The sequence below is a fragment of the Ixodes scapularis genome, unplaced genomic scaffold (genome assembly GCF_016920785.2).
Source record: "Ixodes scapularis isolate PalLabHiFi unplaced genomic scaffold, ASM1692078v2 PGA_scaffold11__112_contigs__length_91849675, whole genome shotgun sequence".
NCBI classification, from domain to species: Eukaryota; Metazoa; Arthropoda; class Arachnida; order Ixodida; family Ixodidae; genus Ixodes; species Ixodes scapularis.
The window spans coordinates 84,466,585-84,491,630 of NW_024609837.1; the positions used below are offsets into that span (position 1 = coordinate 84,466,585).

Here is a 25,046-nt window from a genome sequence, read left to right on the forward strand (position 1 = left end):
GGAGGCCGGTAATATATAAAGTTGGAAGTGCCCCTAAGGACCTATTGATGTGGTTAGAGGTTGTTTGTATGTACCATGACTCTACGAGGTGTCTTCTACGTAGATTTGATGCCGTGTCTAGGATGCTTGCGTTTTCAAAGGCAATGTGGTGGTCGAGGGTCTCGCAATGTTCAGCGAGAGCACTGCGTTCTCTGTCGAAGTTTCGCGCGTCGTTTTTATGTTGTCGGAGTCGATCGTGGAAGTTCTTCGATTCGCCGATATAGGAGGCGGGGCATTGGGAGCATGGAATCTTATAAATGACGCCCTGGGCCCTGTCCTTCGGTGGCTTGTCCTTTGGGCGGGGTAGGAAGTGCCCAAGAGTTGACACCGGTTTGTGTGCAACCATAATATGTTCCTTTGCGAATAGTCTGGATAGTAGTTCGCTCGTTCCTTTCACGTAAGGGATGCTGACGCGTGCTAGCGGTTTGGAAGCTGTTCTTGCAGGTTGGTTTATCCTATTATGGTTCTGACGGCGAACCACATGGCGAATGAAATTCCCGGTATAGCCATTCTTTTTTAGGTCGCTGATGATTGTTTGTTCCTCTTATCTTTTGTCTTTTTCAGAAGAGCACACAGCCTTAGCTCTCGTAAACAGTGTGGAGACGACAGACGCCTTGTAACTAACCGGGTGGTTGGAATCGAACCTCCGGTTCGATTCCAACCTCGATGGCGCATATGGCTGCTGCCATCGAGGACGGCATCATGCACAAGATCCTAGCGGACGGGAAGGAATCCGTCTAAAGGCAATCAGCGCACTGTCGAAACTCCCACGACGTCAACCATACGACATCTCTAAGGAGGAACACACAGCGCTCCGCAAGCTCAGAGAAGACAGCACCGTCGTCATCTTACCAGCGGACAAAGGCAACACGACTGTCGTCCTTGACAGAGTAGCGTACGAAGAAAAGACCCAAAAACTTCTTGATTGCTCCGCCTACAAGAAGCTCAAACGGAATCCGACACTCGTCATACAGAGAAAATTAAACAGCATGCTGGCAACAATTTTTAAAAACTACCCGGAGTCAAAGAACCTTTACCTTTGACTTATTTGCAGAAATGAATTCGCTCCAGGATTTTACGGACTTCCCAAGATCCATAAGCCCGACGTTCCTCTGAGACCCATCGTTGACTTCACAACTTCACCACTTCGAGCTTTGTCAGACTACTTACACAGAGTAATATCCCCTCTCGCCGGGAATACGCCGACTAACGTACGGAATTCCAGCGATTTTGTAGAACGCATATCGCAAATAAGGGTCGACAATGACGAGTGTCTGGTATCATTCGATGTTGTATCCCTTTTTACAAACGTCCCGATTCCTCTCGCTGTCACCGCACCAAGAGAAGCTCTCGAGAAGGATGAAGACTTAGACACAAGAACTTGCCTCAGCATCGATGAGATATGTCGTCTCCTAGAATTCTGCTTGAACAATACTTACTTCTCCTTCAAACAACAATTCTACCAACAAACTAGTGGCACGGCAATGGGCGCATCCATCTCCGTTGCCATGGCCAACCTGACAATGGAAGTAATCGAACAGAAGGCTCTACAATCTTTTGCATCCAGACCCCAGATATTCCTACGGTATATTGACGACTGCTTCTGCATCATACAAGGATCAGAAGTGGACAACTTCCTCGGCCACCTCAACTCTATAGAACCGGCTATACAATTCACCGTGGAACGCGAACACAACAACACTTTGCCCTTTCTCGATGTGCTGGTCAGAAGACAAGGTGATGCTTTAAAATTTACCGTGCACAGGAAACCAACTCACTCTGGACGTTACCTCCGGTTCGATTCCAACCACCCGGTTAGCCACAAGGCGTCTGTCGTCTCCACACTGTTTACGAGAGCTAAGGCTGTGTGCTCTTCTGAAAACGACAAAAGAAAAGAGGAATAGACAATCATCAGCGACCTAAAAAAGAATGGCTATACCGGTAATTTCATTCGCCATGTGGTTCGCCGTCAGAACCATAATAGGATAAACCAACCTGCAAGAACAGCTTCCAAACCGCTAGCACGCGTCAGCATCCCTTATGTGAAAGGAACGAGCGAACTACTATCCAGACTATTCGCAAAGGAACATATTATGATTGCACACAAACCGGTGTCAACTCTTGGGCACTTCCTACCCCGCCCAAAGGACAAGCCACCGAAGGACAGGGCCCAGGGCGTCATTTATAAGATGCCATGCTCCCAATGCCCCGCCTCCTATATCGGCGAATCGAAGAACTTCCACGATCGACTCCGCCAACATAAAAACGACGTGCGAAACTTCGACAGAGAACGCAGTGCTCTCGCTGAACATTGCGAGACCCTCGACCACCGCATTGCCTTTGAAAACGCAAGCATCCTAGACACGGCATCAAATCTACGTAGAAGACACCTCGTAGAGTCATGGTACATACAAACAACCTCTAACAACATCAATAGGTCCTTAGGGGCACTTCCAACTTTATATATTACCGGCCTCCAAGATGTTATAACAGACTGCGCACGGCACGACCAGCCTACTAAGACCAATGAAAAAGAAAAAGAAGTCGCTCAAAATCTAGAAGAAGAAGAAGCTGCTGTCCTTCATTCATCCCCCTGAAGAAGAAACGAACGGTTTCGAAACGTAGGGTCGCTACTATTTCAATTTTTGTTTGGCGGATTATCTTATCTCTTTATTATTTACCGAACCAGAGAGAATTCTCTCAAACATGTTTACCTTCAATGATAAGAATGTAGCACTTGCTTACACTGCCACATTCTTTAGAGAAGAGGGGACCCGCGAAGTCCATGCCGAAGATTTCAAAGGGAACAGCTTGGTTCACCCTCATACTCGGTAGCGGTGCGGTTGTTTCGCTAGCTGGCTTGCATCGAAAGCGATCGCAGGTTACATATTGCTTGATTATTCTTTTAGTAACTTGCCGTGCTCTTACTTTCCAGTATTTTTCTCGGAGACTGGTTAAGGTGTCACAAAGACCAGCGTGCAGAAGCCTCTCGTGAGTAGATCTTATTAATAGTTCCGTGAACTTATGTGTACTGGGCAGAACGATGGGATGTTTTTCTTCTATTCTTTGCTGTGTCTTCTGTAGTCTTCCGCCCACTCGTATGATGTCACTGGAGTCGAGAATCGGTGTGAGAGAACTCAAAGGTGATGTTTTGTCAAGAGTCTTCCTCTCTTTGTGGGTCATGAGATCATGGCCGTATTCTTCACGTTGGGCTTGTTTTATCAATGTAATTTCGGCTTATTTTATTTCGACGGCAGTCAAGCCTCCCTGTCTCCTGGTCAATATTTTGCAGTTGTGTACAAAACGGAGAATCCAGGCCGTTTCACGTAAAAGGCGATTAAGGTTGTTGTGAGTTTCTAGTGAAATAAGGGGTTCTACAATCAAGAGAGTCGTGCAATCAACTGTTTGTCTTTGTTCTATGGATATGGTATCCCCCATTAGCTCATCTTTCATCGACTGTTCAGGCCATTCTCGCGATGGTTTTTGTAACCAATGTGGTCCAGTCCACCGTATTGCACTTGACGCAAGTGAAAGAGGAGTAACACCCCTTGTTAGGAGATCAGCTGGATTTTCGGTACCTGGACAATGTCTCCACTGTATAGCATTCGTTAGTTGTTGGATCTCTTCTACTCTGTTCACAATGAAAGGTTTTCATATTGAATTCGAACCCTTGATCCAGTGCAACGTGATATTTGAATCAGTCCACAGGAGGACGGCTTGTATGTGTATGTGTAAATTCTCGATAAGATAGCGTTAAAACCTAGCGGCTAACAAGGCCCCCATAAGTTCTAGTTTTGGAAGTGTAAGATTCTTCATGGGCGCTACTCTGGATTTGGATACGATCAGACCAGTCGTGACATCTTTCTCATTGTCAATCTTGAAGTATGCTGCCGCACCGTATGCCCTTGAACTTGCGTCTGAAAACACACGTTGTGTCACATTGCGCATGACTGTTTGTTAGTATGTACGGTTCTTTTGTGTGGGGATGTGGAGTCGAACCCGGGGCCTACAACTGAAGAAATGTTTCAGACAATCATTGATGACCAAATCGCGATTAAAAGTGAAATATCTGAGCTGAGGGCTCGACACGATCGTAATGACAAAAAAATTGAAGACCTAACGTCTAAATGCACGGGAATCGAGAGAACTCGGAGCGAAATACAAATAAAGACTTTGCAGATTGATTCCCTAAAGCAAACTGTAACTGCTCTTGAGCAAATTATATTGAAACAAAATGCAAAAATTACTGATCTGGAAGACAGAACTTGCCGTTCAAACCTTGTAACCCATGGCATCCCCGAAACTCCCAATGAAACCGACGACCAATTAAAAAGAACAGTACTCGTTGAACTTTTTCAAAACAAACTGGCCGTTGCGTGTTCGTCCGTGGCGCGTGCTCACAGGCTTGGTAAACATGGCTCCAAAAGACCGATTATTTTATACTTTCAGGATTACAATGAAAAAACGGAAATCCTTCGTAATGCTAAAAAACTTAAAGGCTCGAAAGTGTTTATAAACAATGATTACTCGCAGGCTACACTGATGAAAAGAAAAATGCTGTGGGAGAGTGCCAGAAACAATAAAGATAAAGGCGCCCGTGTTTATCTATTTAATGATAAGCTTCACGTGAATGACGATGTATTTGTATGGGGCGAAAACAAAAATACACGCGCAAGTATTTCAACCCAGATAAAAACCACCCGTTCTGACTGACTTGTACCTAATCGTAAACAGTTTCGACTTTTGAACTTAAATGCACAAAGTGTCGTCAACAAATCACACGCACTTGAATCTATCCTTCTTACGCATGACCCGCATGTTTGTGTTAAAACCGAAACCTGGCTTACTGATTACATTAGTGACGGAGAAGTATTTCCGGATCAGTACAATGTATTTCGCAGAAATCGTGATGGAAGGGGTGGCGGACTGGCTGTTTTACTTAAACCAGGCATTGAAGTGGTCCTGGAAACCCAAATAGAAAATCATAAAAGCTTGTTTCTACGCCTTAACTGTTGGGGCAACACTGTTATCCTTGGAACTGTTTATCGGCCCCCCTCTGCTACTCCTGACTACTTGTGCAGGTTATTTGACCATTTCCTTAAATTTAGCAGTCATAAAATAATCCTGGCTGGTGACTTTAATACCCCGTCCGTTGACTGGGCGAATATGTGTGGTCCTTCTTCTGCAACTGAAATTATTTTTGATATGATGTTCGCCTTTGATCTGACGCAGTTAGTTCAGGATCCAACCAGAGTACATGGTACAAGTCACTCAATTCTTGATCTTGTTTTCGTAAACAATTCGCCTAGTGATTGCACCATATCTGTTGAACAGGGTATATCTGATCACTATTTGGTCCTCTTGACTTGTTTACTTGAGCGCTTTTCACCTACAAAAAGAGTTATATATTCACCTTTCAAAGACTACCCGAGAGCTGACGATACTAGCATACTCGATTATCTTGACATAAATCTTGATAATTTCACTGATACAAATGTTGATACCCTTTGGCTAAAATTTAAGAACTTATGTGAATACTGCCTTGACAAATTTGTACCTACAAATTACAAGCGTATCAATCGTAATAATCCGTGGATTAACAGAAAAATCATACATCTCAAACGCAGGATAAAACGAGCGAAGAAATCAAGGCCGGTTAACTGTGATGTCACCAATCAGCAGAGCGATCTTCGTAGCCTAATTGCAGTGGCTAGAAACAACTACTTCTCCGGTACGCTTCTAAACTATCTTAAACATCACCCCCAAAAGTTTTGGCGCTACTTGACTGAAAAAAATAAGCCTGTCGAGCAAATCGTGGTGAATGACACAGTCTCAACTGATCCTGGTGTTATAGCGTGCCATTTTAATGAGTATTTTCAGTCGGTTTCTCCGATATCCGTAACCATGATTATGTGATTTCCACCACATCAAACAATCGCTCTGAGTTCATAACTTATTACGGCATAGTTTCTTTGCTGTTGTCACTGAAAACGGAAACAAGTGCTGGTCCCGATAAGAATCCAAACACGTTTTTACGACGGTACGCTGAGTCCCTAGCCCATTATCTTCTCATTATTTTTCGTGCATCATACTCAAACAGCTCGCTGCCAGAGGATTGGCGCACTGCCATAGTGGTACCTGTGCACAAAAAAGGGGATCGCCTAGCAGTTGAGAACTACCGTCCAATTTCCTTGACTTCTTCTTCGTGTAAATTAATAGAGCATATCATCTGCAGCCAAATCAATGAACTGCTGGACAGTCGTAATTTTCTAACAGAATTTCAACATGGCTTTCGCAAAGGCTTATCAACTACGACCCAACTCGTCACTACCATTCATGAGTTTGCGCAAATCCTCGATAGGGGACGTCAAATTGATGTGCTTTTCCTGGACTTCAGCAAAGCTTTCGATAAGGTGCCTCATGAACAACTGCTTTTTAAACTTGAACAGCTTGGTCTTCCACATGGTTTTGTTAACTGGATTGCTGCATATTTGTCACATCGCACACACACTGTTTCCGTCGGAGGTTGCATCTCTCCAGTTCTGCCTGTAACGTCAGGGGTCCCCCAAGGGAGCGTTTTAGGTTCTCTTTTGTTCTTGGTGTATATAAATGATATTGTATCAATCATTGACGCAGGTGTCCATATACGTCTTTTTGCCGACGATTGCATTATTTTTAAATAAATAACTTCGAACTCGGATCAGTTATTGCTAGATCATAGTTTGCATTCCGTTGTATCATGGTGCGATACGTGGAAAATGAAGCTTAACTCTGCTAAATCAACACTTTTACGTATTACAAAAAAGAAGCAACGCTTTGAATACATTTATAATATCGCGGACACCCCGGTTACTGTGGAGGGAGAATGTAAATATCTTGGTTTAATTATATCGGACACACTTTCTTGGTCTTCTCATATAAAACATATCTGTACCTCGGCATCCGGGAAGTTGGGTTTTATTAAAAGAAAGTTGAACGACGCTCCGATTCAGGTTAAGCTACATACGTATTATTCATTAGTCAGATCCAGGTTGGAGTATGCAAATATTGTTTGGGATCCATTCACTCAGAAAGATATCCGGAAGTTGGAGATGGTGCAACGTCGAGCGGTTCGGTTTATTTACGGAAAGTACGGAAAGTTTGAAGGAAAGCTGGATTCACAATCTCAACTTATGCAGGCTAACGGAATACAGACTCTTCAGGCCAACGGAATACAGACTCTTCAGGCCAGAAGGAAACTAGCGCGGTTGAAATTCTTGTTTCATCTTCAGCAAGGACAGACTCGCATAGACCCATTGCAATACATTTCCCATTTAGCGTCAAGAGCTACGCGGCACAGACATCAGTTTTCACTAACACCCATTTTTGCGCGTACTAATATGTTTAAGTTTAGCTTTTTCCCTCGCTCTATTAGCGACTGGAACGGTTTACCTCTAGAACTATTTATCGACACCAACTTTGTAGAAGGTCTTGAGCGTCTTGATAATTAGCATGTTTTGCTTTGTACATTGCTGCACCTTCATCTTTTTCGCATGGACATGAAGATTGTATAAACCTTCATACTACATCTGGATAGGTCAGTTTGTATTAGTGCATGATGGAATTACATACTGCTTGATGCTTGCTTCCCCCCCCCTCCCCTTTTTTTAAAATAATATATCCTGTATATTTGCTTGTTAGTTGTAAACCTTTTAATGTCGTGTTATTTGTTTTCGTTGTATGTGTGAATGTATATGTTGTATCCCACACCTACTTGGGCCTTCAATGGCTTGTAGCATCCTCTAAATAAATAAATAAATAAAAAACATGAAGTTCTACGACTGTACAATCGCTTTAGTGTCTAGGTTTGAGTATCTCCGGGGTATCGTTAATTCGTGAATAGTTGACAGATGCGAGCACCAATCTACCCATTCTCTGGTGATGTCACCTGGAAGGTCGTCGTCCCATCCTACTGCCTGCTCCTATAGTCGTTGAAACAGCAACTTCACCCTCACGGTCACCGGCGCGTTCCATCCAAGAGGGTCAAATATTCTCGCTGAAGTCTGTAAAATGTTGCGTTTCCAGGCTTTCTTTGGAACAGGGCCAGCGATCAACTTACTATTAACGTTGACAACATTTTGCGTTTCGTTAGCTTCGCAAGGTTTACAAAACCCAGAATGTTGTCAACGTTAATAGTAAGTTGATCGCTGGCCCTGCTCCAAAGAAGGCCTAGTATCTTCGTAAATTTCCCAATAGAGTCGTCTGGTGAAAATTGTGTTTCCTCTAATGATTCGCTCTTATCAAAGATTGATTGTAAATCTTTGTCATTTGTGCACCACCTCCGGAGGTTCATGCCGGCTTCACCCATGATAACCTTAGCTTCTTCGTGAAGCACTTGAGGTTGTTTGACTGTTTTCGATCCAGAGAGTAAATCGTCAACGTAAAGACAGCAAGATAAGGTCATGGTGGTTTCTGGAAACCGGCCTCAGACACTGTCAAAATGATGTCGTATAGTGGCTGCAAGGAGCAACGGGCTGCAGGTTGCTCCAAACGGGATTCTTGTCATTCTCCAGATTTCTGGAGGGTTGTGCGGTTGAGCAGTTCTTAGGATGTCTCGAAACCAGAAAAAAACGAAGAGCGTTTCAATCTTCGGGTGCAACAAAACTTGTAGAAAAGCCTTCCCAATATCAGCGCAAAGGGCGACCGGGTGCCTTCTAAAATTTAAGAGCATTTGCATCAGGTCAGGATTTAAGTTTGGTCCTGCATGGAGGTTTTGATTTAGAGAAGTAGAACGTGGGGCATGAGACGACGCATCGAACACTATGCGGACCTTGGTTGTCTGTCGATCAATTTTTATCAAGGCTCTGTGGGGCAGGTAATACGTTTTTTCACTGTGTTCCTCATCATCATCAGGTTGGACTCGTTCGGCGAACCCTTTAATAAGGTACTCCCTCACAGCCTTGTCATACTGCATGAGCAGACAGTCATCTCTACGTAGTTTTCTGAGCAATGCAGCTAAGCGACTTTCTGCAACATCCTTATTGTCTTGTAACAGAGGTTCAGGGGGCTTCCATAATAGCCGGGCTTCGTATCTTCCGTCTGTCTTCATCACGGAGGAGTTGAGCGATTTTAGTAAATACAGAAAAGAGCCACACTCTTGGTCCTTTTTGGATGGCGAGTCCCTAATTCCCAGACTTTCTAGTTCCCAAAATTTGCGCAGTTCTAAGCAGAGGTCGTTAGATGCCTCGCCGACGCTCATCGTGAACATAGCAGTGGCGGTACGTACATTAGAGGCGTTACTCACTTTTACGGGACCTTGCAAAGACCAGCCAAATATGGTCTCCACAGCAGCTAGAGACGAGTTAATACGTTTGACACTTCCAGTCGTTACTTTCAATAATAATCAGACCCGATGAGGATGTTCACTCTAGGTTCTGGTTTTTCGTTCTTTAAGGGAAGGTCCGCCAGAGTCATACCCTTCGACTGTAGATTTTGTATGAGGCTGGTGTCTGTTACGCAGAGAATTTCTCCACAAATCTCGGGGACTTCCAAGGCCTCTATGGCAATCTGTGCTCTGCTGTGATGGCTTTTCAGAAGAATCTCGACGCGGCGACACCTTCTTTTCGTTCCTTGTGCAGTGTCACCGAAGGCGAAAATGGTGAGGTCTTCTTCACCGACGGGTCGGCAACGGAGCTTTTCTGAGACAGTCCGTTTTACAAAGGAACGCTGGCTCCCCCCATCGATCAAGACTCGAAGTGTTGTCTCAGTTTGACCCTTAGCTAGTACTTTAGCAGTCTGAACTAACACTTGTTGGGGGCGGCTTGATCCCGCTCTAGATATCCCGATGAACTGCGAAGGCCCTCCAGGAACGTTAGGTGATGGTCGGAGTGCAGCCCATTCTGGATCACACAACACTGCGAGGTGTTTGCCACCGCAACTCGCGCAAGAAAGCCTTCGTGCGCTTCGACACTCTCTTGCTCTGTGAAATTGTTTTCCACATCGAAAAAATCTGTTGTCTTGTTTAAGTTTCTCTTTCTTCTCTTGTAATGTCAGGTGTCTCGTGCATTCCTGCAGCGGGTGGTCACCAGAGCCACAGAAAACACAGCAGTGGACGCTGACTTTTTCTAATGTAGGAAGAGCCGATGCAGAACTTATCTTGTCAACAATAGACCCCTGTGATGAACGGAACTTTTCTTTTGAAGAGTGTGTCTAGAGTTGAAAGCACTTCTCCCTTGTTATAACTTCTGCATCAAGGAATGAAAGAAGTAATGTGAAATCGTCTTCCCCGTCCCCTGAGGCCCTTTGACGTCCAGCTTCCGGTTGTACCTCAGCAGACGATCAGAAGGGAGGGCTCTTTGGAGTACGGTGCGCAGAAGAACACCGTAAGAATGTACATCCACTCCTAGACTTTGTAGGCTCCTGATGCTTGTCACTACATCATCATGGAGTTTCCTGAGTCCCTCTGTGTCCTCTGAGGATCTTATTGGCTTGGTGTCCATGAGATGGGAAAGATGGTTATTAACTATCACAGTGGGCTGACCGAATCTTCTCTTTAAGACTTCAATCGCAACGCTGTAATTTTCACTGGTCACGGGAATCCGCTTGACAGCAGCATCGGCTTTTCCGACCAGGTAGATCTTCAGATATTTGAACTTGTCGACTGGAGACAGTGTTGGATTGTGGTCTATAGATGACTGAAGCTGGTCCCAGAACGTTTTCTTGTCTTCCAGATCTCCGTTGTATTTTGGAAGTTCTAGTCTTGGAAGCTTGACGTTAGGTTCACTTGCTTGACGTTCTCTAAGGTCATTTGCTTCAGTGTCGTTGTTAGAAAAAACTCTTCCGTTGCAGTGCTGTTTTCGTAACGCTCGGGCCGTACTTGCTTTAATGTTGCTTATAGTATCTTCGTACGTGGTACAGGTTTGTGTTTCGTCTTCTATTTCGTTCTGGTCAATGAGGTCTGCGATCTCTGCATCTAGTTGGTGTAGCGACGTTTCTTTCAATGTAAGGAACTTGAGCTTCTCCTCTATGTCACCTTCTGGTAGCGGAGTCAGCTCTAATGCCGAGGAAATGTCGTTGACAAGCTTGGTAACAGTGGACCGTATTACTCCTCGTCTTCTCTTGAGCCTTTCCATCGTTTTTTTTTTTTTGTTATTACCCGGGTATCGGCACCAAGATTTTTGTAAAATATCGGTGCAGGAGGAGTAATTAAAAGGATTTATATGCAATATTTACATTTGGAAGGCGTTGAGGTCCGTTGAGGCGTTTCTTTTCGATCACGTCTTCATCCTCCTCTTCATTCTGTTTTGAAATTTCGCGATCGAGTATTTGTCCTTTCCTTTGTCTTCAATGAAACCGATGAAAGTTCATACAAATATTCCACAGTCTTTCCTCAAAATAAGCTTTAGTCACGTTTCATGATCCCGGGTGTTGCTTGGGGTTTCGTGAAATGACAGCCCCGGCAAGTTCTTGCCCACAGGTAGCACGACAAATGCCAAAAACAGCACCAAGAATACAAGAACGCACGAGAGGCTTATTTTCATTCACATTTTCTGCCTTGTATAAGAAGGCGACACACCCTTGTAGTGATAGCTGGCAACTGGCAATTGAGCAGGCATTATCAGTGTACAGGAGGCTATGCTCCATGACGCCTATCCTGGGGCCCTATGTTGCGCTTTTTGGACTTTCACGGCGACTAGGGAGAAGGAAGTGACGTCAAACACGCAGCAAACGCAGATTAGATGTTGATTGGTGAGAGTTGCTGATGACGAATTTCAGTAGAAGAAAACAAAGAAAAAAGTGAGCTTTGTTTTCTTCTGCGGAAATTCGTCATCGCGACTTTCACTAATCAACACTTAATCCGTGCCTGCTGCGTTGTTGACGTCACTTCCTTGTTCCTAGTCGCCGTGGGAGTCCACAAAGCGCAACATAGGGCCCCAGGCAGGTCAGTCACTCACAAACCATCTTCTGGTACCCCGGTGTTGACAAAGACATTTAAGACCACGTAAGAAGGTGCGAAACATGTGCCCAGTACTGTTAAATGCCCCTGGCGCAGGTTCGGGTCAGCTGATTGAATACCAAGCAACGCTGAACATGGCTTATATTTTGTCGTACTGCTGAAGAGTTAGGTGATACTGATCGATCGTGGTCCACTCGGACACAAAGCAAATAGAAGCATCGGCCGAGACCACAGTGGAAGCCCGGTACGACATCTTTGATCAATTTGGACAGCCAAGGACACTTGTGTTTGACAACGAACCCAAAATAATAGTACTGTTTTTACAACGGTCATGTGCATCAACCCACCACCACTTTGTATCACCTGCAGTTCATCGGGTTATCTAAGCATGCGATATGTGGAGACAAGGGGGCATTTATGAGGTTCAACCTCACAGTCTTGGAACCAGGCTTGCAAGCACTTCCCCACTGTTGTTGAAGTTCCACTGCTGCAGAATCTCAGCAAAAGATACGAAGTACTCTTCTTAACTGTTATTTGGCTACGACATCAGATTCCAGATTGATTTTTGTCGATATGCATTTGGACTCGTCCCCGCACATGGGAGGCAACCATCCTTTTGGTGTGGGACAGACTGTATGGGCGCGCAGTTTAGGTCTATGGTGGATTCCTGAAATTGTCTACTCACTTGATGGTATACGAATGACAACAGTTGGCACCCCAAGAGGACAGCACCAACACCAGGCAGATCAGCTCTGGACACAGATTCCCCACAAGTGGGCCAGCCTACCTGTAGTAGTTTTTTTACGGAGAGGCAACAATGTTGGAGGTTCGGTGGTTCAATCATCAGAATGCTCCTTGGCAGCAGGAGACATCCAAAAAGCGCTGGTAGAGCGGCCAGGTGATGGGGTACCCAGATGGGAGACGAGTCGTGGCGTGGCTCACAGTCAACGCGAACCCTGCTGGCGACAAAGCAGAGGTGATTGACTTTTAGGTTTAGATTTCATTAATTATAGAGCAGAACATCAGAACAAGAATGGCAAAGAGGTGAAAGCTCGGGCTCGAACTTGCACTCATAATAGTAGAAATAGTGTCTGTGAAGATGTAACAAACTAGTAAAAGCAAAATATTAGATTCTCCTTTCCTTATATTTTTTTTAAACAAATCCCCAAGAAAGACATTAGGGGGCACAGAATCAAAACTTTGAATATTTCCGGAACACTTCGAAATAAGAGAAATATAATCCATAATATCCGTAAACGATAATGACACGCTTGTATTTTCAGCAGATGGCTATATTTTTTGTTCCAACCGACAGATTCTGGCGAGCGCTTCAAAATCAGCCATCGATCGGCACAACGCATCTCGGGATATTTGCCCGTGACGTCACGCTCGCAACCTCACGAGCCCATACGAGGCCAAGGGTATAGTAATTACGATCGCCGTCACTAGGTGGCGCCAGCTTTATCGTCAGCGCGTTACAATTCTGCCAACTGGAATGCCCGAGGTACGGTGTACTAGACTTGAGACGTGCGCCAAGCGCCACACGCTCCCGCACGCCTCCATCGGACACGCCACACCGTGGCGTAGTTCCCGATGGGCCTGTGACATGAGACATTCCAACAAAGCTAGGACCTCAATTGCTTTTCTTGCATTTACAGACGAAAGACTGCTGTTTGTAAGCTGCTGTCATGAAGCAGACCATGTCTACACAAAGAAATAGGCGCTAAAATTTTGCTTCCGTACCCCATTAAAGAAGAACGTAAAACTACTGCACTCCCATTCTTAATATTTTTTAACAGTAGCTATAGGGAGACTTCAATAATAAAAATACCAGAACACGACACTTATCTTCTAATACACACAAGTGATCAATGAGAAATGATATTGGCAAAACTTCATATCCGAGGAAAGTTAGTCATATTTGAGATAGTTGCAGTCAAAGGAAAATGTCGACTTAACGGCTGTTGAAGAGGTCACAGACATTTATGATAAAAAACGCTTTCTTATAAGAAACACCGAAAGAGAAACAATTAATTTCCCAGCACTGCGATTCACCGAAAGCGCCCGTCTAGAACGGAGGAGATGCTAGCTCCTCCGCGCACGGGCAGCCGTCGATGAAGCTTCGTGTCGCATGCTGGTGCACGCTGGTTCTTCAGCATACGGTTTCGAGCGAGGAGGCCAATGAAGACAGCGGCCGTCTTGTAAACACCAACTTCTTGTGATTCCAGAGCTGGGTGGCCATCTTGCGCGCTGACTATATTCCATTCATCCCTAAGCTGAGACAGCGGTGAAAGCTACCTCCTCAATGGACTAGTCATACATCCCTTTTTCGCCACGTGATCACGCTCCCGCTCATATCCACATACCGAGGACTGGGTCAGGTGATGAAAGGGAAGCGGCTGATTGGTTCGGCGGGCACGTAGTTCCCATTGCAGTCTCAGCTCAGAGCCGTGTTTAGAGAGTGTTTGGTCAATGGGAGGCGTGGGCAGAGCCTGGGCGTGCACCAGAAGCAGAAAGTGGGCTTGACATTCTCTCTTGACCAACCAGAAGCCTAAACGAATCCCTAGCGGTAGTAGCGAGAAACTGTTTTAACCATAGGTATATGTTGGTGTATGGTTTTAATAAGCACGTAAGTGTGAATTGTAGTGACCCTTCATGGTTGAAAATAGGGTGCACAGGATGTTACAATCATGATCATGCAGAAAGATGTAAGAAACAAATGTGCCGCTCAACTCTGTTTTGCTCAGGGAGAGTGTGACCACTCAGACAGTAGATTCCCGGCCCTCGGCGCACGGATTATGTCGATCGTTCCGCCAGCCGCACTCTTTCACCATACTTTCGGATGACCGTGATTGAAACATCACGTGCACCACATTTTCAGTCACAGAGGGTCACTCCGACGCACGTATTAATGTTTTTCGCAACCACCGCCAGGGTATTATTTCCGGCTTCTGATTGTCCACCTTCGAATTTGTGAAGACGCCCTGGAACACGGCCAGCCAGCTTTCGGCCAATGGCGCCTCCTCATTTGTTTCCTATACTTCCCAACAAATGGCCAAACTTTTCTGTCTCAGATTAGGGGTGAACGGAGTATAGGGCAGCATGTCTCAATAGCATGTTCAGTAGAGGCCCTGGAGTCAAGGAGTCACTGATTTCTTTTTTAGAACGGCCAAAAGTCACTTCCGGTGCACGTAACTCCGGGGCTTCGGAGTCAATCTCCGAAGCATCGAGTCTGGAGACGGTGCACGTAGAGTCAAAGGAGCTAAAGATGACGTAATTTCCTGACTGGTGACGATATCCGGCAAGAAAAGAGAAAAAAAATGGGGGGCTAAGCTGCGTCGGTTTTGTCGCGGTTGTGCGGTTTGCTCGTTTTTGTTAATGAAAAGTGCTCAAGGTAAAACGAATAACGTGTTCGAATTTCTTTTACAAGTAAGGCTCTTTTCGGAAAATGCATTGGACCGTATTTTGTTTGGTTTGAATATGCTAATAAACAACGTAAACGTTTATTTGACGCCGTGTCTTGATCGCCGTTGCACGGAGACTCGGTGAATATCGACGATAGTCCTGTCCGCGCTGAACAGAGCAAGGCAGGATGTGAACGCAAATTCGGTTGGACACTCACGCAGAGCATGATCTCGATTGATGTTTTTCGTATACACACGGCCGAATACATTATAGGAAGTTCGTTACGAAGGGCAGCAAAAACGTATGGCCCTATAAAAGTATCGCAACCGGCCGCGTAGATTCGCCGAGCTCTATATTTTGCGCGTGCTCACGACGTTTTTGTCGGCTTTTATAACAGTAGCTGCCTTTGCACCGAGAAGCGAAGGGCTCGATCGCGTTGCATTGCTTCGAACAGCAGCGCTGATGTGTGCAGTCACTCGCTTTTTCTTCAACGACCTTGTAAAGACTTCTTCAAGACCGGCGTCAAATAAAAGCGATCGTGCTCGCCATCGTCTGCTTCCAGTTTATTCGAAGACCGCCTGGCACAGGGGGAGAAGCGGAAATTGCGTAGAAGAAAGTTTGGAGTCGCGGGTTTTTTTGCCGCTCAGTAGGCGCTCCGATGACTCCGACTCGAGTGACTCCGTTCGGAGCTGAGGGAGCCGCTACTGAACGCGCGCAATGCAATGAAATTTCGTAAAGTCCAAAACCGGGGACAGAAGGGCGACCTGCCAAGTGAAAAAGCTCAGAAGGTTTGAAAGGCCACGTCTTGCTCCACAGACTGGTAAACTGAACAATTACGAGCGTTGGAACACTGTGAAGAACATCAGGGGCTTATTTACTGTCCTAAAAAAACTGAAGGAACGCAAGTGTTGGAACACTGCAAGGAACCTCAGAAGCTTATATACTGCCCTAAAAAAAACTGAACGAGCACGAGCGCAAGAACGTTGTGAAAAACCACGGGGGCTCTTTTTCCGCCAAAAAAAAAGAGTTAAACAGTCGGAAAAAACGGGATGGGCCGACACGCTCGGCCGACGCACCAATATGTCGCGGTAGCTGACGCGCCGAAATATAGTGGTAGCTGACGCACCAAAATGTAGTGATCCTCTGGTGGAGAGGCGACGATGGTGGTGGTTCGACGATCGGGCCACTACTTGGCAGCAGGAGACATCCAGGAAGGGCCGGTAGAGCGGCAGCGCTATGGGGTGCCCTGATGGCACCCCATAACCAGTCCTAGATGGATGAAAATAGTACTGGCGACACATTACATACCTCTGAGCATGTTTACCCTGCCGATCCTCGGTCTCAGCTTTCAATGATTCAACACGATCAGATATACAAGTAATCATTTTTCAACATTCTTTACAATGAAATAGGGTAAAACGATATCGTCACCTCAGTTCGGCAAACACCCACGTCGTTTGTTGTTGTTATGATGCCACAGCTACACCTTACCATGGTCCACGGCTGTCAAGACCAGTGTTGCTGCTCGCGCTGACAAAATGTTTATTCCACCAATCTACGCGAATTGCACAACAGATGTGATCTTTGCGGATCTTAAAGGATCACAAAAGCTAAGGAAGAATGTAATTTATAGTCTTCCTGTTGTTATCTAAGTTACTAATATCATTTACGACTGCCTGCACGTGAATATCGGATTCGAAAGTGACCATACCCCCGTCGTCACCTGCAGAAATTTGGTCATTCCACAGCGGTTTGTGGTCGCAACTTTGCCCAAACGCTAGTAAGTCGCCTTTTGTGTAGTCAAAGCGTCCAAAGCGCCATTTGACTACCCAGGGTAGTCATTTTTTCTTAGAGTGCAGTGAAAAGGCGATACCACCATGGCGGAACCATATGGCTCCACCATGCCGGTATCTCCTTTTCGCTGGTATAGGATGTCCTATATTATGTAATGCTTGTATGGTTCCGTGAGCCTGCGTGGTTCCGTGCGCTTCCATGGTTCCGAGCAGCTGCATGGTTCCGCCATAATCCACTACGCTGGCATAGGATGTCCCATAATACGACACGATTGTATGGTTCCGCCCACCTGTATCGTTCCGCCTTGATCCAATATGTTGGACCCGTCTTTTTGTTGGTATAGGATGTCCCATATCATGTTTACGATTGTATGAGGATTTTCCCATTATCTTTCCATCATCAAGATTTTCCAACACGGCAATATCTCTAACAAGCGTTCCCTGGAAAATTTTAGAGCGTATTATTCTCTCGAATCTTGCTAACGTTCTTGACTCAAGCACGTTTTTTGACAATGTCAGCATGGCTTTCGTAAATCATTCTCTTGCAAAACGCAACTTTATTTTTACTCATTATTTGTGTACAGTTCTGAACCGTAATTCCTTGATTGTTAGTGGCTCTAATTCTCCTTTAACACATCTTAACTAAGCTCTTCCGCAAGGTTCAGTTCTGTTGTAGGCCCGTTACCAGGTGCAAACATCTGCACCTCGTGCAACACCTGGCAAATGACCATAAACTTTCGCGAAACCGTCTTAATGACTTTTTCTAAGCGTACGCTCCCCCTTCCATGTTCACATATTCATTCAATGGCTACGCACTGGAAAGGGTTCCTGAATGCAAGTAGATTCAGACTAAAAACGTTATATCCTACCTGCAATTCGTTTCATCTCGCCATCCATGAGGAAGCGTTTGTGACGGTAAAGAGTTACGATATGTGGCCGGGAGGCTCCAGTATTCGTCTTTTTATTGGGAGGCTACCTATCTCACGGCATTACGTGGCTGTTCCGAATAACATAAGTCAAGCTGAGCATTGCTCGAAATCTTAGCGTGTGCTACCAAAATGTCCGTGGTCCTAGAACCAAAATAGATGAATCTATGTCTAAACTACTAGGCAGTGATTGTGAGAATGTTTTATTATTGGAAACCTCGCTTCATGACAGTATCGCCAGTTGTGACTATTCTCCATTTTTCTGTATTTCGAAGCGATCGTGAATATACTTCCGGGATTACATACGGCGGTGGTGTACTTTTAGCTTGCAGGCAACCTTTGAACGCACATAGACGTCACGATCTAGAAACTTATCAAGAATCGGTTTGGGTGGAGATAACTTCCTCAGATTGGTTCAACCTTCTTATTAGATTATAATATTATCCCCCTGCCTCATATTCTGCTGATGCTTACCACCTTCCGCTCGCAATCTTGTTTTAATGTCTTTAAGGGTGATGCCACCTTGCTGCGTGCTTACATATACGTACGGTCTCGGTGATGATTTTGGGTTATTTAAATATTTTAAGAAATATGATTAGAGCGTTATTTTACAAAATTCGAATGAATATTTAATGGCAGGCGGTCCTAGATCAGTAGTCATTAAAACAAGAGATAAGTTTATTCCTAGGCACCTTCAACTTCCCGAGAAGTATTCAAAATGGTTCTCTAAGGACCTACGTCATTACTTAAGGTTAAAATTGCATTACCACAGATTGAATAAAAAGACAAAACTGAACTTTTCGTATGAAAAATATAGCATATGACGTGAACTCACAAGGAAGTTCCTCGTTAATAGCCGGTATATGTATCGTAAGCAAGTAGAGCTGAGCTTGAACAAACGACCTGAAGAATTCTAGCGCTTTGTAAAGAAGCATACACGGAAGGAATCAAGCAATATAACGCTGCGCAGTAAATCTCGTGTTCATACGTCCCCAAGGTCTGTTTGCGAGTAGTGTTCACATCATTTTAGATTATGTCTTTGTAGTGTCAATACCACTTCCCTTGTGACATGGGCGTCTGGTGACTATTTGCTCTTACGAAAATTACAGTCGATGAGGTGCTTTCGGTTATTGAAAACTAAACTCTAAAATATCAACCGGCTGCGATGGTATTCCCAATTTTATTGTGAAGGGCTGCTGCGAAATTTGCGCTCCTATCCTTGAGAAGTTCTTAAACTCGTCACTGCAAACAGGTTTATTTGCAAAAAACTGAACATCTTGAATAATTGTCCTAATTTTTAAATCTGGTAATTTTAGTGGCGTCAGCGATTGTCGTCCAGTATTTCTTTTCAATTCATTTTCAGGAGTTTCCGAGCAGGTGATGTACAACCGTTTATGTAATTATCTTAAACGAAAGGTAGTTTATATGCAGCATCGTTGTCTAGCAGGAAGATTTGTTGAAACAAATTTTTGCACATTTCTTTATTATTTTATGCCGATTGTTCAGTGTCGGGGTCAGGTAGATACCGAATATATTTATGTGTCCAAAGCCTTCGACAAGGTCAATCATGCATTGCTATTGAAGAAACTTGGGAACTATGGGCTCGGTCCTGAATATATTATCTGGTTATCTAAATGAAAGGCAGAACTGTGTTAGTGTTCCTGGGTACCAGACACAACCTTTCATGTCTAATTCAGGTGTACCTCAGGGCTCGAATCTTGGTTCGCAGTTTATTATTTTTATAAATGATTTGCTGTCCTTTGTGAAACACTCGCAGGTGCTCATGTTCGCAGACGTCGTTGAAGTGTTCAGGCAGGTCAGCATTATCGCTGACTGTGCTTTGCTGCAAGAAGATGTTTATTCAATACAATGATGGTGTATTCTGAACAATTTAGTTTTGAACCCCCGCAAAATCCAATTGATGTCTTTGTCCAGAAAGCGTATCGTATATGTATTGTATAGAAATGAAAGTATAAGTCGGAACACAATAGTTAAAGGTCTAGGGGTGCTTGTGGATGAACATCTTTTTTTTTTATTCTCACGTGAACTCTATTGTTTTCAGAGTCTGCGCATGTTGGCAGAATGGCCCACATACCTAGACCATTTAGCACTCATCATTGTCTGTTGCGACTCTTCAGTACTCATGTACGCTCTAGACTTGATTTTGTACCGGTTATTTGGAACTCCATCTCTACTACAGTGAGTGAAAAAATTGAAGTTATACAAAACCGATTTGTGCGGACTGTCTATGACAGATATTCTGTTTGTCAATGTTTTTTTGAATATAATTTAATTTTATCCAAACTAAAACCCTTCACTCTACATAACAGGAGATCTGTCCGGGATGTTAAGTTTTTGCACAGGTGTCCAAGGGTCTATAGAGAGTCCTGCACTTCTTTCTTCTTTGCACTTCCGTTTTCCTGTCAGTGCAAACTCTAGAAATCTCAGAGTTTTTTACCCAGATATTCATGGCAACTTGTTACCGATATCACGAATTCAACGCATTTTAGACTTGAAGTTTGGAAATGTTTATATCTTTTGTACAAACTTGCCTTATTGTTTGTACGGGGTTGCTCTAAAATTGCCAGAATTGTTTGCATATGTAATAATGTAAAGCATATATATATATATGCTATATACATATATATAGCATATATATATATATGCTATATATATATATGCTATATACGTAGCATATATATATATATGCTACGTATGTATATATATATATATATATATATATACATACGTTTTAAAACATGCGTATAATTTGAACCATGGAAATTTATGATAAGCATATGTTTTATGCTTCGTGCTTTACCACAAAGGCCTTTGAGCTGTTGGTAAGCACGCGATAATAAACCTTGAATTAAATTGAATTGAATAGTTCTTCTTTTCTCGCAAGACATCTCTTGGTCAAAGCACATCGAATCTACCTGTAACAAGAGACCTAAAACTCGCCTATCTTCAACGTACCCTACGCGTTGACCCACAATAAACCAATGTTCTAACATATATTATAGTAATACACCCTATCCTTGAGTACGGTTCAGTCATCAGGAATCCCTGGAAACAATCTTATATTGGCAAAATCGAATGAGTCCGAAAGAAAGCAGTACGTTTTATTTATCTGTCGCTACGACAGATTTGTTTTCCATTCTCTAATCTTTCTGCTCTAAGCTTAATTTCTCTTTCCAATAGACGTCACACTGAGAGACTTAATGTCCCCTACGGTCTGGTTAACTCGCCACGTCTCACCTCGTTAGACACATACATAAGGTTTCACATAGCATCATCACCAAGGACCCACCACGACCTAAACATTTTACCGTTTTAAGCACGTACTGACATGTTTAAATAGAGTTTTTTCCCCTAGATCAGTTGAACATTGGAATCTGCTACCCGGTAACATCCTTTCATTAACTCCAGACGAGTTTCCGTGTGCGGCTGACAGTGGTTGATCTTATTTTACGTTGATTTATGTTTCTTTTCCTTTCTTATTCAAATGGAATTGTGATATGCCTCCCCCCGTTCCCCCACTCCTGCAATAGCCTCGACAAAGCTGCAGTATGAAAAAAAAATTTTTTTTTAAATATATATTAGCGATGTGCCGGCCTGAATCTCCTCCTCTGTTGGTTTATAGACCGATGAGTTTGTAGTTGACCGATAAACATAAGCCGATAATGACATAAGCATTTCGCAGTATGATCTAATCTCACTGGCTAACCGGTGCAACACACGGCTAATGGAACTGAAGACCACCGAGTGCCAAATCAATGCACGCATCCCATCGTAACACACTTTCGCCTATTCACTATCGTAACACATTGCGATTGGAATCAGAGAAAAGATATATAGAATACCTTGGTCTTCATATAACGTCTGAACTGTCGTGGAACGGTCATATGGTGCACGTAATTAACAATGCTTTCTATGAAGAAATTTTTGTTCTGTTCCCTCATCTCTTGATGTGGGATGAGGGTTCAGGAGCTTGAGTACTCAGCCTCCGCCTGAGACGCCGGCATGAAGTACCTCATTCAGTCATTAGTATCGATTTAAAACAAGTCTGCGTGTTTTACTATTTCTATTATCGCACTTCTAGCGTAGCCTCCATGAAGTTATCATTATCTTTGCTAAACTTGCTTTACACAGTCAACGTTCTCGCTTATCATTCTTTCATAAAATTTACTATCATTCTGCCCTGCGTGAAAACCTGCTAAGGGCCCCGGGATGTCTTTTCGGCCGATAAGACCATCAGCATTAGTTTGGCGTTCTGCCCTGCAACACGAGTGCATTTTTCTATTCGTACATCCCTCGCGCTTTTGCGGAAGGGAAACACCCTCCTCACCATGTGTAAACCTTACCTGACCCAATTACTTTAAAAAAATGTCCAGTCTTTCTTGTGGTTTTCTGACGTACCATAAGTGTTTATTTTTGCAGTCTTGTTTGCTTATGTCTTTACTACTCCCCTCTGTTATGTACTTTGACCCTGAGGGTAAGTAAAGGAATACGTAAATCAATAAATTACAACCTCTTCAGGCCATCTCAACTTTGATGTCAATCCACTGCGGGAAAATGGCTGACTTCACCGCGCAGGCGCAGCAGCTTCACCTCACCCGTATCTGTTTTTTTTTTTTTTTCGTTTTTTTTTTAGCCCACGCGCATTGGTCTTACCCGTTGCGGGCAAAGACGTGTTTGTTTCTGAGCAGTCCGTTTGTGGATATAACGTCGGCCGCGGCCTGTCTTCAAGTGAAATGGAGCATAGACGGTTTTTAGCATCTGTGCATGGGTGCCTTCATAACAGACTTTCAGTTTTTCTTGCCTTTAGTGGGTTTTACTCAACTTTAATATCATCATAAATGGCAAGGCTATTGCAACTTTAGAATCTATTGTGCGCTTCTCCTCAGCAATGGCCCTTTCGGAGGCTCGTGAACGCCTGTTCCAGTCGCGCAATGTCTTGGAAGCGCAATGTCTCGGTAAGGCATTCGTTCTCATGATTTTACACCAAAAGCCTCAAGGTTGTGCTTCATCCGCCCTACTGGACCCCGTCAATGCAGCTCAGGAATTGAATAGAGCACTGCCCCACTCATTGAGAGACGCAATCACTAATTAGGATGAGGTAGAAAGTGCATTTGAAAATAACATACCTCAATCGGTACCGCTTGGGAATCAGCAGGGGCAGGGGATGCCATACAGCTTTCGCGACACAGGGCAAAATACTACACCGTCTCCAATCGACGCTTCATAAAAGTTGGCGCCATTTAGCAGCCGCTTCGAAAGAGATCTTAATCTGCCATTCTTTGGACACGTGATCTGACATATATTGGGCAGGAGGGTTGCATCAGCATTCAGATGTACACGGCTCAGCCGGTGTCGAAAACGAGTGCTGCATCGGTGTTTGGCGAGCACATGGGCTCCCATACGCACTTCGTGCCCAAAACATGGTGACGGCTAATTTTGCTCGATGAGTTTCCAAAAAAGGTTCATTGGAGGTTTCGATTAGAACAAGATGGAGCGTTCTGCGCGAAAATGATAGCATTTTACTTAATGTGACTTTGTCCGTGACTAACCCGATAGCGGCCCTCTAAAACAAAATCAATATTTTGTTGTTGCTCGTTCATGGTTTTGAGAGAAAGAAGTAGCGTAGAGGACAAAAGACGTGTGACCACTTGACATCATGGTGTCACGTGACCTGACATCACGTGATCACGGGACTCCCGTGAACCGCGGTGTTCCGTTCGCAGGTATCTCTCGAGAGCCTAATTATTTTATTAGTATACTTATTCCTTTTACCAAGATTTCGGCGCCGGTTTCACATCATATTTTGGTTCCGATCATATTAACGTAAAGCTTGATTTTAAAAATCTTGTGTTTCTCCTCACTCTTCGAGGGGGGTTAAGTCGTTGCTTCCTCCATTTTTTTGTGCCTTTTTTGGCTATGTTACGGGGTCAGTGTTAGCGCTTTCCAAAGGGGGACGTGTGTGGCGTTTCCGAAAGGCTAACAAATTCCCTAAGTATCCACCAGTGAACCTTTAATTTTTTTCCGGCCTTGGGGGCTCCCGTTCGTCCGCCTTGCACGCCCACCAGCAGCATCCGCTGCTTGACACTGCTTTCGCTGTTGAACGGTTTCGGCAGCTCGTCTCCTTCGTTCACTATTTATTTTCTTTTGCCGCCTATTTGGACCAGCGCTAGTACTTGGTTCGCATTCCATTTTGTAGCAAAAAATAAAGGCGTATTCGCTCCGCGCACCGCAAAGTTCAGACTCACCCCAGCATCCACGCGCGCATGGGCTTTCGCCCAGCGACGTCGCCTCTCTGTCGCCTTTTTCCTTGAACACTCTCCTCCTCTCTACGCGGTGCGCTTCCCTTTCCACCCTTTGGTCCACAGACGGACGCCATGAGATTTTCCTGCCATGTAAGTACTGATGCTCACGCATTAGCACCAATAATACAAACTATTTCTCAGAACGTTTCACAAAAAAAAAAAAAGATTAAACAGCTTTGTTTATTCGATTAAGTGCGAGAAAATTCGATAGCTTTACAGGAACGTCGTTACTGAAATAATTAGGAAAGATAATGGTGCGGTGATGAAATGGGTGTAGTATGCCGTACACACATCGAGGACGAAGTCAAGGGCGGCGTCTAGGACGACATGAAGGACGACATTCTAGGGGGCGACATCAAGAACGGAGTCTAGGACGGCCTGTACGACGACATCTAGGATGACCTCAAGGACGACGTCGAGGACGACGTCTAGGACGACCTCTTGGGCGATCTCACGGACGACCTCCAAAGCGACGTCGAGGAGGACACCAAGAGTTACAGTTCAAGTAAGCTTAGCAACCGGCGCTTACGCGAACGGAAATTACGGAACCGGCGCTTACGCGAATGATGCTTGCAAGCTAACTTGACCGGAGCTTACTCTTCACTACAGCAACGGGCTTAACGAC

At 44.4% G+C, this 25,046-nt stretch overlaps 1 pseudogene; it reads right to left on the reverse strand.

The window, feature by feature from the left end:
* Window positions 1–10,253: 10,253 nt before the first annotated feature.
* LOC120840766 overlaps window positions 10,254–25,046 on the reverse strand; it is a 34,868-nt pseudogene continuing 20,075 nt past the window's right edge.